The sequence below is a fragment of the Psammomys obesus genome, unplaced genomic scaffold (assembly GCF_907164565.1).
Source record: "Psammomys obesus unplaced genomic scaffold, mPsaObe1.curated_primary_1811, whole genome shotgun sequence".
In the NCBI taxonomy this organism is placed as follows: domain Eukaryota; kingdom Metazoa; phylum Chordata; class Mammalia; order Rodentia; family Muridae; genus Psammomys; species Psammomys obesus.
In genome coordinates, this window is record NW_026596095.1 from 3,829,419 (window position 1) to 3,844,343 (window position 14,925).

At 42.2% G+C, this 14,925-nt stretch overlaps 1 long non-coding RNA gene across 1 annotated transcript; it reads right to left on the reverse strand.

Annotated features, from left to right (window-relative positions):
• Nucleotides 1–9,772: 9,772 nt before the first annotated feature.
• Nucleotides 9,773–13,980, reverse strand: LOC129691925 (uncharacterized). The gene is made up of 3 exons (XR_008722581.1): nt 13,945–13,980; nt 12,913–12,964; nt 9,773–9,818 (listed from the first exon to the last, which is right to left on the reverse strand). It is a non-coding gene; the product is annotated as an uncharacterized LOC129691925 (long non-coding RNA).
• Between the last annotated feature and the right edge of the window lie 945 nt (nt 13,981–14,925).

A 14,925-nucleotide genomic window follows, 5' to 3' on the forward strand; every position in this document is an offset into this window, starting at 1 on the left:
TAATTAATGTTGATTTTGAGATTCCCATTTAAAAGTGCATGTCTGGGAACTGGAGAGATGGATCGGTGGGCAAAGAGCACGCTCTGTAAGCAGCAGACCCTGTGTTTGGATCCCTAGGACTCATATAAAAAGCCCAGCATGGTGGTCCCCACTTACAATTCCAATGTTAGGAAACAGAAACAGGTCAAACCCTGGGGCTTCCTGGCCAGCTGATCTAGCCAATTGGTGACCTCCAAGTTCATTAAGGACTGTCCAAAATTAAGGACAGGATGTAATAAATAAAACAAGTCACCCAATATTGACCACAGACACCTACATGAAGGCACTCACATGTGCATACACACATGTACCCTAACACAAAATAAATAAGAAAAAAATAAACAACCTTTGTGGGGGGGGGCAGAGGCAGGAGAATCTCTGTGAGTTTGAGGGCAGCCTGGCCTGCTGAGCAGTTTCAGGTCAGCCATAGTTACATAGTGAGACTCAGAAAAGGAAGGAAGAAAAAAGGAAGGAAGAAAAAAGGCAGGAAGGAAGGAAGGAAGGAAGGAAGGAAGGAAGGAAGGAAGGAAGGAAGGAAGGAAGGTAAGCCTATACTTCTGTCCCATTATTCACTCCCAGGTATGACAAGGTTTCAGTTTTGCTAGTGGGAGCTCAAGTCAAACTTAAAATAAAATAACCTAAATAGATATTTCACTAAGCTTTCTAAACTTCGTGCAGTGTGTGGGATGTGAGTTTGTCTTCCTGGTTATTACTCTTGTCCTTTTGCTATGATCACTGTTGACATTTCAAGGGCTAGTATCAGCAATACCACTGTTTGTGCCCGTGTGTGTTTTGGTTCCTTTCTTTTTAAACAAAGCCCAGGGTGCCCTTGAAGAATATGCCTTTCACCATGGGATAATTGGTTTGGGATCCTGATGCCTTTATTTATCATCACACAGAGCTGATTTGCAAGGAATCTGGCTTTGATGCTTGAGGGTTGGCTTGGCGCCAAGCAGTCATTGTTGGAGATTCTGGCTGTTTGATGTTCAGATGCAATCTGCTTCATACTGACTAGCCCTATTAATAGGAGTTCAAACACAACTTTGCAAGCATCCCTGGGAGGTCCTAGGAGGACAGGCCCAAATGTCCGTTCAGACAGAGTTGGGAGGTGTCATTGGACAGGACAGGGTGCCCTTGACACTATGTTAGGGACTTACAAAGGCATCTAAAACATGCCAGCGGTGCCCCTTCACACCCACCCTCACTTGAGCTCACTATTTTGGGAACATGATAGGCCCCAATTAGGTGTCTGTGTTTCCCAGAGGATAGAGCTCCTTAGAGGCAGGGATTATGTCATTAATTCAAAGAGCATTCATTGCGTGTTTCTTGCCACTGCCAGATGTTCTACAAGGAGCCAGAATCCTCATTCGTTCTTGTACTCAGCACCCAGTAAAGTGGCTAGCACATGGCAGGCGTTCAATAAGTATTCTGGGTAAAATAATACTCACTGAACAGGTGAAACGTAAGCACTATATTAGCTTGAGTAAAGAAGATTTTTAAAATGCAAAGTTTTCTCAAGGTTTGCAACAACACCCAAATCTGTTGTATCAGAAAAATTGACAGTTTATCTTGGGCAAATACAATAGACATCTAAATACATTTCTATTTATTTTGTGGTCCATCAAATATTTAATATTTTGGTTGTTTGAGGGTTAAACCTACATTTGGTACTATCAATTTAAACACACACACACACACACACACACACACACACACACACACTACCCAAACAAAACATAAATCATTCCTTGATGATCAAAAGACAATGTGAGCCTCTCGCAACTGTCATTAGGGAACCATTTGTCATTGGCTGGGCTCTAGCTGTACATGGGGTTAAAAGTCTAGATTAATAAATGCTTACTCTGTGTACTGTGATTTATTTTTTATGCACAGTTAATGATACATAATTATGAGACCCCCCAGGCTACAGTCAATCATTTAAAAGATCATTTGAAGAAAAGGAAAGTAATGCCAAGGAAGGCTACTCCTTAAAGCAACAAAAACGAAATTTATTTGAAAGATAATAGGTAGACAGATAGCTCTCTCTCAGAAGAGAAGGCTGGAAGCTGGGGCTCAGAACAAAAATGACAGGAATCAAGGGAGGCCACGGAGCAGGAAACCTAGCTAAGATGCTGTGTGGATATAAGGTCCCAGACCCTCTGTGCCACCTTGCCAAAACCAGCAATAGGGTCCCAGTGACACGGAGGTGGAGTATAACAGTGAGAGTGCAACCAGGAAGCAAAGGGAGGGGATTTCTGGGGCTGGGCTAGCTCTCTAGTCAATGAACTTCTAGAATTAAGTGTTACTTCTGACTCTGCCGGTTCATGATTCCTAGAATGGAGGCTTATTCTTGTCCCAGACTCAATGAGTTAGAAAGAGGTGGTAAATTTCCGAGCACCAACTCCACAAAGGGAATGACGCCTGGAACTGTCACACTCCGGAGAGCCTGAGCTGCAGCCTGGGTGTTGGGGGGTGCTATATTGCTGCTCCATTTGAATTCTGGTCCAGGTCCTTATTTTCCTTGAATACCCCAACATTTACTACTGTGATGGAGTTCAGTCTCCGGACCTGAACTTTACAGCTACTTATCTCTTACCTGGCCTGTTCTCTCTAGCTCTTGACTATTGAGGTGCCTAATAAACTGTTAAGGCGCCGTGGTCCAGCTTACATTTGCACTGTCTTACTCCTCAGCCTCAATACCCCAGTTTCGTACAGTAGAACAGTAGTATGGAGGAGAGCAGTGTGATTTCATGAAATTTGTTCCCTAAGCTGAGTGTTGTGGACTGGATTGTGCTGCCACAAAATTAAAATGTTGGAGGCCTGACCACCAGTACTTCAGAATGTGACTGTACTTGGAAAAAAACACTATTAAAAATTGAGCTAGGCGTACTGATATAGCCCAGAAAGTACAGGGACTCAGTGCCAAGCCTCATGACCAGAGTTCAGTAATGGGAACCCATGTCACAGAAGGCCAAACCAACCCCTGCCGGTTGTCCTCCAACTCCATACCCACACACCAGCACATACATGTATACATATACACAGGGAGAATAAATACATAAATAAAAATATTTTCAAAAAAGTTAATTTAAAGTCAGACTCTTAGGGTGGGGCCTTAATCCAGTCTTACCATTGCCCCCCTAGGAAGAGGAAGGAACAGCAGGGCTACTCATGCTCACAAAGAAGGTAAGTTGAGGATATGACAAGAACATGGCTAGATTGTCTGCAATCCCAAGAAGGAAGCCTCAGAGAGAAGTAGAAGTTTCTGGTCTCTGGAAATGTGAGAAAATACATTTTTATGTTTGTTTTTTTTTTCATCTACCTCTTGGTGCCATATCACAGCCACTCTAGCAAGTAGCACCTCATTAGTGTAGCTTGACAAACGGTCTACTGTTAAACTTACTGAGATTACAGGTCATATGGCAAGTGGAAAAACCAGGGCAGATACTTAAGTCAATCGGGTTCTAAGACAGGAGTCCCCGGGAGAGAACAAACAGAAGGCATCCGAGCATCGTAGGCTGTGGAATGAGCCTCTAATAACCTGGATAGAGTTAAGAAATCTAGGATTTGGGCTTTTGAAAGGGCACTCCGACAGCATATGGTGGAGAGGCTGTTGATGCCACCTGGGGGTCAAGTAGGGAATCTATCACAAACACCTTAGAGAAGGGGAAGGGGCTGCTTTCATGGACAGAATTACAGGGGTGTCACGACAGTAGACAGATGTCAAGGAAAGGCAAGCACAGGAACTGGTCACAGAGCACAGTCGCCCTCCACATAGCGGGTTCAAGCCCCTATGATACAGTAGTCATCCGCTACAGAGACAAAACAGTTGGAAGAAAATGTACATCTGTGCCGAGGCTGTGTAGACATTTCCATTCTCACTGTTTATGCAGCACTTAGAGTCACACAGTCAACCAACTCTCCTGGGTATTAAGGGACATGCTGGGAAGGAAGGAGAAATCAAGTAAATAGGTTTGGGTTTGGGTTTCCTAGTCAATGTAAATGCCAGTTTACTGCAACTGAAAACAGAGACAAAGATCAGGCTGGTTAAAAAAAAAACCCACATTCCCTTTCTAAAGTAGGCACTAGCAGCCTTGTTAAATGTTAGGTCCAACCCAGAGACTTGAATTAACATATTTTTGTCTTGGAGCTAGGTTTTCCTGTGTAGCCCAGGCTGGCCTATAACTCATAATCCTCCTGTTTCATCCTCCTGAGTACTGGAATTATGGGCATCTGACACAAGCCTCGATATTGAAATTAGTATTTTAAAATAGTTGTCGAGAGTAGAATGTTTCTAGCAGTCCTTTGGAAAGATCAGTTAGGGTAAATAATCAGTAATAATGTGCCCACTATAATTTATATTACTCTAAACTGCTTCTGAACAGGAAGTGTTGAGCTTACATTGACTTATATCTTACCTAGAAACGGGACAATTTCTTTTACAAAGTGCATAGGCTAACCCACTCTTGGAACAGTTTGGAAACATCAAGTTTTGGCAGGAAGACTTGGCCAATCAACCTTGAAAGCAGTTGTTTATTCGATTTTTGGATCAGTCATTAATCACCATCTTTTCCTGACAGCAGTTTCTGGTTAACTTTTTCAACAGGAGCTTTTCATTGATCCAGTCAGTAAACAAATGCAACAAGCCAGTGTGATGCCTGGAAGTCACTGGTAGCTATAGGGGATATTTAAGAAGATACCAAACTACTGTCCTCATGTTGCTTAGCCTTCCCTGAAGGAACCAGAGCCCATCAGCCTCGGCAGTGATTTCTGTTCTTATAGCTAATACCTCACTGAATTCCCAGATAAAAGTTTCACATTTATTAGAAGGATGGTAATGGTTATATCTTAAATTCATTAATGAAGGACAACACTATAACATACTGTTTTAAATGAGTTAGCTACTAGAAGTATTAAAAATATGTGGGTGTGGTAGTGTACACCTTTAATCCCAGCACTCGGAGGCAGAGGCTGGTGGATCTCTATGAGTTTGAGACCAGCTGATCTACAAAGCAAGTCCCAGAACAGCCAGAGCTGTTACACAGAGAAACCCTGTCTCAAAAAAATAAAAAAAAATAAAAAAGAAGTATTAAAAATGCAGAAGCCACAAATAATAGTGTCTGGGACAGGGACTGACTACAGGGAGGGATGAGGCAAGGATTTCTGCTTTTTATTAGGAGCCCTTCTACTCTAACCTTAGCAAACACAAGAAAAATAAAAAGGTGATTAGCTTTTTACCTTTTGTTTGTTCTTCCTCTATGGCTTCCGTCACTATCTCTCAACTCCTGGAATGAATAACAGACTGACCCTACAGCTCCCTCGTCAATTGCACACTTTCACTTCACACTTTCGCTGTGTTTCTGTTTCCTGTGTGCCAGGCACAGCAAATAGGGCAATAGGCAAGAGGGTCACCATCCCTGCCCTCAGGGAAGAATGGACACAACCCAGTAGATGCTTGCTTTCAGGTTTGTTTTTCTGTCAGCTCGGTCCCTCCCTCATTTCTGGCTACTATGACTTGAATTTGACAACATCTAGGGAGATGGGTCTGGTTTTGGTTGGAGTAGATAACCATGATGGACAGAGTAAGACAAACAGAACAGGACAGGACAGGAAAGTGTAGGGAAAATGGGGGGGGGGGGGAGAGGCATGGGCTATGGATGGGAAGTAATAGGTAGGAGCCAATGTTAATTTCATAGAAAAAGGTCAAAAGACTGACAAGGCTTGATGTGATGGTGCATAGCTGTAATCCCAGCATTTAGAAGGCAGAGGTAGGGTGTTGGCTGCAAGCTTGAGGCTAGTCTAGTTTAAATCATAAATTCCAGGCAGCTGGGATTACATATTACATAGCAAGATGAGAGAAAGCGAGGAAGAGAGAGAGAGAGAGAAAGAAAATGAAAGAAAGAGATGTAGACAAATACTTTAGAAAGGAGAGAGAAGGAGGAGGAGAAAGACAAACATAAGCAAAAGGAGGCGTGGCGGAAGCTGGTAAAATGACTGAGCAGCCTGGCAACCTGAGTTTGATTCTTGGAACTTACATAAAAGTGGAAGGAGAAGCAGCTGCACAGAGTCGTCTTTTGGCCTTCACACATGCTTCGTAGGACACACCACCCCCCTGCGAATCACACACAAATACACAATAATAATAAATGAATAAAGGAAAGGAAAATAACAGAAGTTGGAGTATGAAGAAAAGGAGAAGTGTAGACAAAAGGATTTACTGACCATTTCAATGGTTTTCAAAAGTCAACTTTTAGAAAATACCGATGTGACATTTTGAGGTCATAAAGAAAATTTACTTAGCAAAGATAACAGATTTGTTTCAAGATAATGGATTTGATTTTAGGACTGAATTTCTAGGCAGGCATCTGAACAAGACAAATTTAAGTCTTTTCAAGATTCATTGTTCAGAGTCATCTGTGCTGAGAAGAACATTAAAAATGTACCTGTGGCTATGGTTGCCTGATAGGAAATAAGGAAGCAGAGGAGATAGGTGTCTTGAGGATGGCTTATTTTGAGGATACTGTAAGGTTAGAAAAGCTAGTGAGAGACAGAGAAAGAAACCTAGAAAAAGCAAGAGGAGAGCCAGGATCCTGCTTTTAAAGGACCCAAGAAAAGCTGGAAGCAAGGCTGCATGCCTGTAATCTCAGCATTTGGGAGGCAGAGGTAGGAAGATTGACATGAGTTTGAAGGCAGCCTGGGCTGCATAGTAGGTGCCAGGCCAGCTAGGGCTAGATGGTAGGACCCTGCCTTAAATCAATAGATAGATAGATAGATAGATAGATAGATAGATAGATAGATAGATAGATAGATAATAGGAAGATAGATTGATGGATGGATAGATAGACAGATAAATAACCAGCGGGAGAGGAACATTTTAATTAAAAAAAGAAAAGAAAGAAAAGAAAAAAAGGCCACAATAATCAAAAGAGCAGAGTTAAGGAAAGAGACTAACGGTGGCTGATCAATTACGTCACCAAAATTATCATTTTTTTTCTAAAGTAAGGTCTCTTAATTCATTTTAAAAGTTATTATGTCTTTAATGAAAGTATCTGTGTGCAGTTTGACGAGTGTTGGAAAAGCACACATCTGGGCGGCCTCTGTATTAAACAAGACCGTGACCCGCAGGGTTTCACATACACACAGTATCTGGACAGGCTTTCAGCTCTTCCCGGGTTGCTGCAGGGCTGAGGTAGTTAGGCAGAAATAGGGAAGCTACTCCTAGGTTGAGGCCTGCAGAAAGGGTCTTGCTGCCTGAGGTCAGATGAAGTAAAACATCAGATACTGAAGTCAGGGTCACCAGGGGCCAAAGGACACTATTTTGTAAGTGAGACTGGATTTGAGGTTGTGCAATCCTGTGTAAAAGCAGGTGACTGGACAGCAGGGGGTTGACATCAAAGCCGGCTGTCATTCTGTGGAGAGCTGAGGGCTGTAGGTACATGGAGGCTCCTGCCTGCAGTCTGAGGTGACTACACTTCCGGAAGCCTTTGTAAAGAGTTCACTTGCTGACCGACCCCTGATCAAAGTGAGATCTTGGCTGATCCTTGGATATATGATTATTGCTACATTGCCAGACTGAAACCACATTTAGCTAAGACTGTGTTAAAAGGCAAACATGATAGGCTGATCCCAGGCAGATCCCTGTTTGATGTGACCCAGGGCTCTCACTTTATTTTCAGAACTGTCCGCTGTGAAAACTCAGGGGACCTGGTGTGTCTGCCTGGGTCCCCTCTAGATTACGAAGAGAGCTGGCCTTTACCAACTTACCCTACTTTTCCTTTTGGTTTTGATGGTGCGTTCAGCTGCCAATATGAACTCTTAAAAATCGTAGGCAGAGTCAAGCCATTCTCCTCTTTAAATTCCACCATTACCTTCCTTATTGTAAAGCAAACCTCAAAGTCTTACCCCGGCAACAAGCCCAGGCAGGTCAGCTTGTCATGGCAACTCTCCTGAAACATCTCTATGCTTTTCACTGGTTTTCTTCATTTTTTTCCTTCCCACCGCTTTCTAGACAGGCTAAGCCATTCCTGGTCCATGCCTCTGTGCTAACTGGTCATCTCCCCAGGGATGCTCTACAGCAAAAACCCTTTACACTAAGCATCCTTCCTCTGACTCTCCCATGGATACAGAAAGGAATCTATTCAAATTACCGTATTTTCTCCCATCCACCCACAGTATTTTCTGTAATAATCTTTATCAGCCCCAAACTCACTATGAACTAAATTGTTTACTTGCTTATTATAATCCGTTTCCATCGCTATGACAACTGCTTTCACAGACTGGCTCATCATCATACCCCGGTGACTAAAACAGTAACTGAACATCATGGGAACTCCTTGTGTGTTGCAGAGATGAATGAATGAGTTAATTTTCATGCCTTCCCGTAGTCTTTGCCCAGCGCTCTTTACTCATCATTTAGCTCAATACCCTCATTTTGTAGGAGAATGAGCATCTTCGTAAGGATGAAGGTTTCCTTGAGACTCCCTCTCCCTCTAACTGCTCCAGGCTCTCTCTTATGTCATTCTCTCTCGCTGCGATGAGATAATGATGTCAGTGACAGAGACTAGATCAGTGGTTCTCAGCCTTGCTAACACTGTGACCCTGAGATGCAGTTCCACACATCGTGGTGACCCCCTAACCATAACATTATTTTCATTTCTTTCTCTTTCTCTCTCTCTCTCTGCTTTGTACTTGTGATTCAAAATGTGACCTTTCAACTTTCTGCTCCTGCCATTGTGCCAGCCGCTCGCTGCTGCATTGTCCCGTACATTATCAGCTCTAACTCTGATTCCAGAGAGGAACCCTAGGCCAAAACACAGTCTCTTCTTTAAGTTGCCTTTGGCCATGGTGGTTTATCACAACAACAGAGAAGCTAATATAGAGTGTAGCATGAAATTGTGAGCTAGAATAAACTCTTTCTCCCTTAAGCTCTTTTTTTTTTGTCAGAGTAGTCCATCACAGCCACACAAATGAAACCAAACACTCATCTTGTCATTCACATTCTGCTGGAACCCCCCACTGCTACTGACAATATGTCATTATAAAACCTAGTAGCTAAAGACACTTCTCTTTTTCAAAATATCTTCTCTTCAATTTTACTCCTTCTGGAGTAATCTTTTCTCCCTCTTCTCTTTCTGCCATTTCTGGGGTTCCACTCTGTTTGTTTGTTTGTTTGTTTGTTTGCTTGCTTGCTTTGTATATGTGTGTGTGCACGTTCGTGTGCATGTGTTGATGGATGTGTTCCATGGCCTGTGTTTGGTGGTCAGAAGCAACTTTTAGCAGCTGGTTCTCTCCTTCCGCCTTATGGGTCCTGGGAGTTGAACTCTGCTCATGACCATCGGTAGCAATCACCTCTACACACTGAGCCATCTTGTAGGCCCTGGGGTTCCACTCTTGACCCACCTTCTCCATTGCTCCCCAACTAGCTCATCTATTATTATAACCTTAGCTGAAATCTACATTCTTATAGAACTGAACCACGACACCAGATTTCTCCTTTACTTGGATAACTATCACAGTTTCTCGAGTTAGTATCATTCCAAATGTGGTCATGATATCTTTAGTGGGGTGCCAAATTAATGTAGCTCGCGAGAAGCATTTCAAAGCAGCTTACATCCACAACTTACATCTGTAGCTTAGCAGAGCCATTGTCAGTAGCCACACAGAGGCTTTTCTTCTCTTTTCTTTTCTTTTCGCAGCTTTTTCTTTTTGCTGAAGGTCAAAGGAGTTGGAATATTTTCAGTGACTCAAGGGGATATCTGCCTCCCAGTGGAGAAATTCTTCTGTGAACAACACAAAGGTCAAATGCATTTCTTGTTCCATCCTAGTGCTGTTTACACAATTGTGGGAAGACATTAGGGCCAGCAAGATAGCTCAGTAGGCAAAGGTGCTTGCTGCAGAGTCTAAACACCTATGCTTAGTGCTTGGGACCCACATGGTGAAAGAAGAAAACTGCTACAATCTGTGCTCTGACACCTCTAGGCACACTCTGGAAAGCACACATGCACACACACACACACACACACACAGACACACACACACACACGTGCAATAGTAAATGCCCATGTACTGCAAACACCCACCTAGCCCCATCCCTGAGATGGCTGTGATCAGAACTTTAACACGAACTGGAATGGCAGGCAGCGTGTCTGGCAGCAGCGTGTGCAGTGAACTCACCTACTTTGCATAGTTTATGCATTCAGGGCTTATTGGGGGCAGCCTCGCACTACTCGACTTCGCTTCACCCCTACCCCAGCTCATTTGCATCTGTTTTTTTAAAAAAAGACACTGTGGGTGGGGGGAAGAGCCTGTGAACTTGGGGATGCAGGAGCCCCCAAAGAACAGAAAAGGGCATTGAGTCACCTGGAACTGGAGTTAAACGAGTAAGTGGCCCAACATGGGTGGTTCTAGGAACCAAACTAAACTCTCTTTCTCTCTCTCTCTCTCTGTTTTCTTGCTTGTTTTTTTTTTTTTTTTTTTTTGAAACTGGCTCTCTCACTATCATGCTGGCTGGCTTGGAACTCTCTGTGTAGACCAAGTTCACAGTTTCTGAGACAGGATCTCATTATATAGCCCAGGTTGACTTGCAAAAACCTTGTTATGTAGCTCAGGCTGGCCTTGAGCTCATGATCTTGCCACTGAGATTATGGGCATTAACACAATTGTCTTGGACTTGGTGTTTGTAAAGGTAAGAAAGGAAGCCAGAGAGAGGGCTCAGCCATTAGAGATGACAACTTTCAGGGCATTGTGGCTCACACCTTTAATCCCAGCACTGGGGAGGCAGAGGCTGGTGGGTCTCTGTGAGTGTCAGGCCAGCCTGGGCTGCATAAAGAGTTTCAGGACATCCAGGGCTAGACAGTGAAACATTGCCTCAACAAACAAACAAACAAGCAAGCAAACAAATAACTAAATAAAATTTAAAAAGTGAAATTACATTATCTCCAATCTTTCCAAGAATACAAGGTACTTATTCACTCTATTTCTGTTTAGAAAACAAAGTCAAAACAGGGGCTTTAGTTCAATGTTTTCTCAGTTCTTTGCATCGAGTATGCTTTTTTTTTTTTACTTTTATTAATTCTTTGTGAAATTTACATCATGCACCCTAACCCCACTCATCTTCCAGTCCCTCCATAGCTGCTCTAAACCCCTGACACCTCCACCAACCCCCTCCAAAACCAAAACGTAACAAACAAAGCAACGCAAAGCAAAACAAAATCTTGCCATGGAACCTGTGGTGTGTCCCACAGTATACCCGTTTGTCCACATATCTTTACTTGCAAATGTTCATTGCAATGAGTCATTGGTCTGGTTCAAGGCCACTGGCTTCTGCTACATCATCAATACTGGATCTCTGAGATATTCTGTTGTTGCCTTATGTCATGAAGATCCTGCAGCTTCGGTTCTCCAGGACCAACCTTTTCATAAGCTCCAGCAGTTTATAGATGGGGTAGAATTTGGGGTGAGCCAACTCAAAGCCCTGGATTGGGTCTGGGTCATAGCTGAATTGGTCAGTCCACTTTGTACACCTGTCACTAGGGCCAGCTCTCCTGCTTTGCCCAAGTGAATGGTGGGGCCAGCTCTCCTACCTAAACAGGCATCTAAGGGCAGGGCCAGTTCTCCCTAAGCTCTCACAACCAGGGCCAGCTCTCCCTTGCTGCCAAGGCCAAGTGCAGGTTCAGCTCTCCTTAGTGTTGATAATAAATTTTTTGTGAATATAAAGTCTGCAGTTTGTCAGCCCATGACCTCTCATACATTCCCATAACTCAGTCAAGAGTACATCAGCACCCACTTGAGTCTAGCACTAATTCAGGGATCACAGGGGAAAGAAAAAAGAGAAACTGTGCTCTGTTCTCAAGAAATGTTCCTGAAACTTAGAAAACACTGGTGGTTATAGATCAGGAACAAGGATATCAGCTGGTGCTTGGATGTTAAATGTGTTAGATAGCTTAACATGGCTCAGATGTTAGTCTAGGACAAACTTGAGTTATACTTAATGAAAGAAATCAATTTGTATGTTATTCAGTGGTTTAATGATATAATTTATAAATGAGAAGTCTGTATTTATGTGAATGAACCTAAGTTGCTTACTTTAATTTTCTTCAGAGATGCTCCAATTCAGAGTCTATAATGATAGAATAACATGGTTTTGTTTTCATTTTAAAAATAAACCACACATCCTCATTTTTTTACTTAATTATCAGCTTCTTCACCAATCAAATTGGCCTGATTTTCAGTTTAAGAATGAGAAATAATTATAAATATGTGTCAATTCAGAATAAAATATATTTTAAAAATACGATTTGCCTACGGCCCCCTAACAATGATGAAATCAAGTCTCTTGGCACTCAGTTTAAATGTCACACATGTATAAGCAGTAGGGAGAGGAATTTGACATTAACCAGTTCTTCAGTCTATTTTCTAAGAGAGACGGGAGCCTCAGCTAAAAATAATCACAGGCACAGTTGTGTTTCTGATATCATAAGCTAATAAAGTCTGGCGGAAGATCTTCTCTTTTCAGTTGGTTTTAGAGGAAGGAAGGAGTTGAGATAGGATCTCTCTGTGTAGCCCTGGCTGTCCTGGAACTTTGTATATAGACCAGGCTAACCTCTAGCTCGCAGAAGTTCATTGGCCTCTGTTCCACCTGCTATTCTCTGTGCTGGGATTAAAAGCATTTGCCACCACACCAGGGTCATTGAAGCTCTTCTAACCTTTACTCTCATTCTAATGCCAAAGAAGTCGAACTAGAAGTTTTAAACTTTATGTTTGCTGCTTTGTCATCTTTGAGTTATAGTGGGTGGTCTCTAGAGGTTCATTTCAGGCTGAAAAATGTCTGTAATAGCCACAGGTGGTAGTGTAGACCCATAACGCAGCACTTACAGATGCTGAGACAGGAGCATCTTGGTGAGGCCAGCTTGCATTACAGGAGGCCCTGTTTGAAAACAAACAAAAACATTTAAAATAAGTTGCATAGTATTGACAAGATGGCTCAGATGAGGACTTAGTTAGATCCCCAGGCCCAACACAGTGGCAGGAAATGGACTCCCACAAGTTTTCCTCTGTCCTCCACCATTGGCACATGCATTCATATACATACTCTCTTTACACACACACACACACACACACACACACACACTTAAAAAATAAATAATGAAATTTTTTTTTCCACTTGTGAATTATTACTATTTATTTATCATCATCATCATCATTCTTGTTATTTTGTTTTTTCAAAACAGGGTTTGTCTGTGTCCAAAACAGTCTTGGCTGTTTTGGAATTCACTTTTTAGACCAGGCTGGCCTTGAACACACAGAGATCTGCCTGCCTCTGCCTCCTTAATACTGGAAATAAAGGGGTGCACCAGTAATGCCTGACATTTTAATTTATAATTACGTCTTTTATTTCTTTTTTTTTTCTTTCTTTCTTCTTTTTTTGTTTCTGAGACAGGGTTTCTCTGTGTAGCCCCGACTATTCTGGACTCTTTGTAGACCAGGCTGGCCTTGAACTCCTGCCTTTGCCTTCCTGAGTGTTCACACTGTGCCAGGCTTACTTACATCTTTTTTCATGAGTTTTTGCTGTTGTTTTGTTTCTGTAATGTGTAAAGATACATATGTAATGAATTGTGGAAAAAGCCAGCTGAGTAGGGAAGAACATTGTTCAAAAATTCTTTCTTTAAAGCACTCACAGGAAGGAAGCTGTCTCATCAGAACAAGCCTCACCCTTCCAGGTTTTGTTTACTCCTTCTGCTTTCCCTGTTTATATAACTTTCCATTCCTCCATTGAGCACTAAGTCCCAAGCGACACTTAGAAATTCAGTTTATACACAAACTGCTGGGTCACCAGTTTCTCTAGGAGAAATTGTTTAGTATGCGTAAGGCCCTAGGTGGGGTGGAAAAGAACTCTGGAAGTTATACGGGCTAGGTTCCTGGGTGGATGACAGGTCAGGAAGGGCGCAGGTCCCCGGTGGCCCTCCTTTGTCGAGTGAGTAAGAACCAGCAGCATCGTGTCCCTGGACCTTTGTGATAGTTGGTGTTTATCTCTTTGAAGCACTAAAAAGAAAAGAAAAGAAAAAAGCTGACACTAACCATATCATTATCTTGTTCAGCTGTTATCAACCCATGGTACTAAACTCTTTTGTTCCTTAACTACAACCTGTGAGGGAATCCTGAGAGGCAATCTCAGGAAGAATTCACTTCCCAATTTTCTTTCTTTTTAATCTCTGCATTTGAAAATAAAATTGATACTAAAGTTTCTAGAAAAAAAAAAAAGCAGTATTACTCATATCCTGTTTTATAAGCCAAGGACGGGTACAGATATTGATCTGAAAATTAAATCTATTTCATGATAGCTGTTTTCCAAATTCAAGTCTCAAAGGATTCTGCAGTAGATCTCTCCAGTAGATAAGAACTTCTGCATATTACACAAATTCAGGGGTACACCAAAAATTGTACTGGGGCTTAGATTATTTTAATTCTCTGGGGGAAAAAAATTATTAGATACAAGATAATACACATAGAAAAAAACATTAAAACATTGTTCTAAGTATGAAAACAAGAGAGAACATTTAACAAGAGAAAGAAAACTTGAGCTAAAGCCCACACAAAACTCCCAGTTGCCACAAGATTCCTGGCCAGCCCAAGAGCAAGATGAAGGGATTCTGTTTTTTCTATGTGATACCTGAGACTTAATACGTATGAGAGAATTATGGTTAGTGAAGGCAAGGCCTGAAAGTTTGCACATTGTATCATCACTAGCAGACAAATAGCTGAGGGTTTCATCCATTGTTAAATTAACCATATGATACATTGTACTACATCCTATGGGACCAAGAAATGTAAATGTCCCCGCCTAGACTGTTGGTTAACCGGGCTAACAAGTTTGTCAAAAGTCAAGTG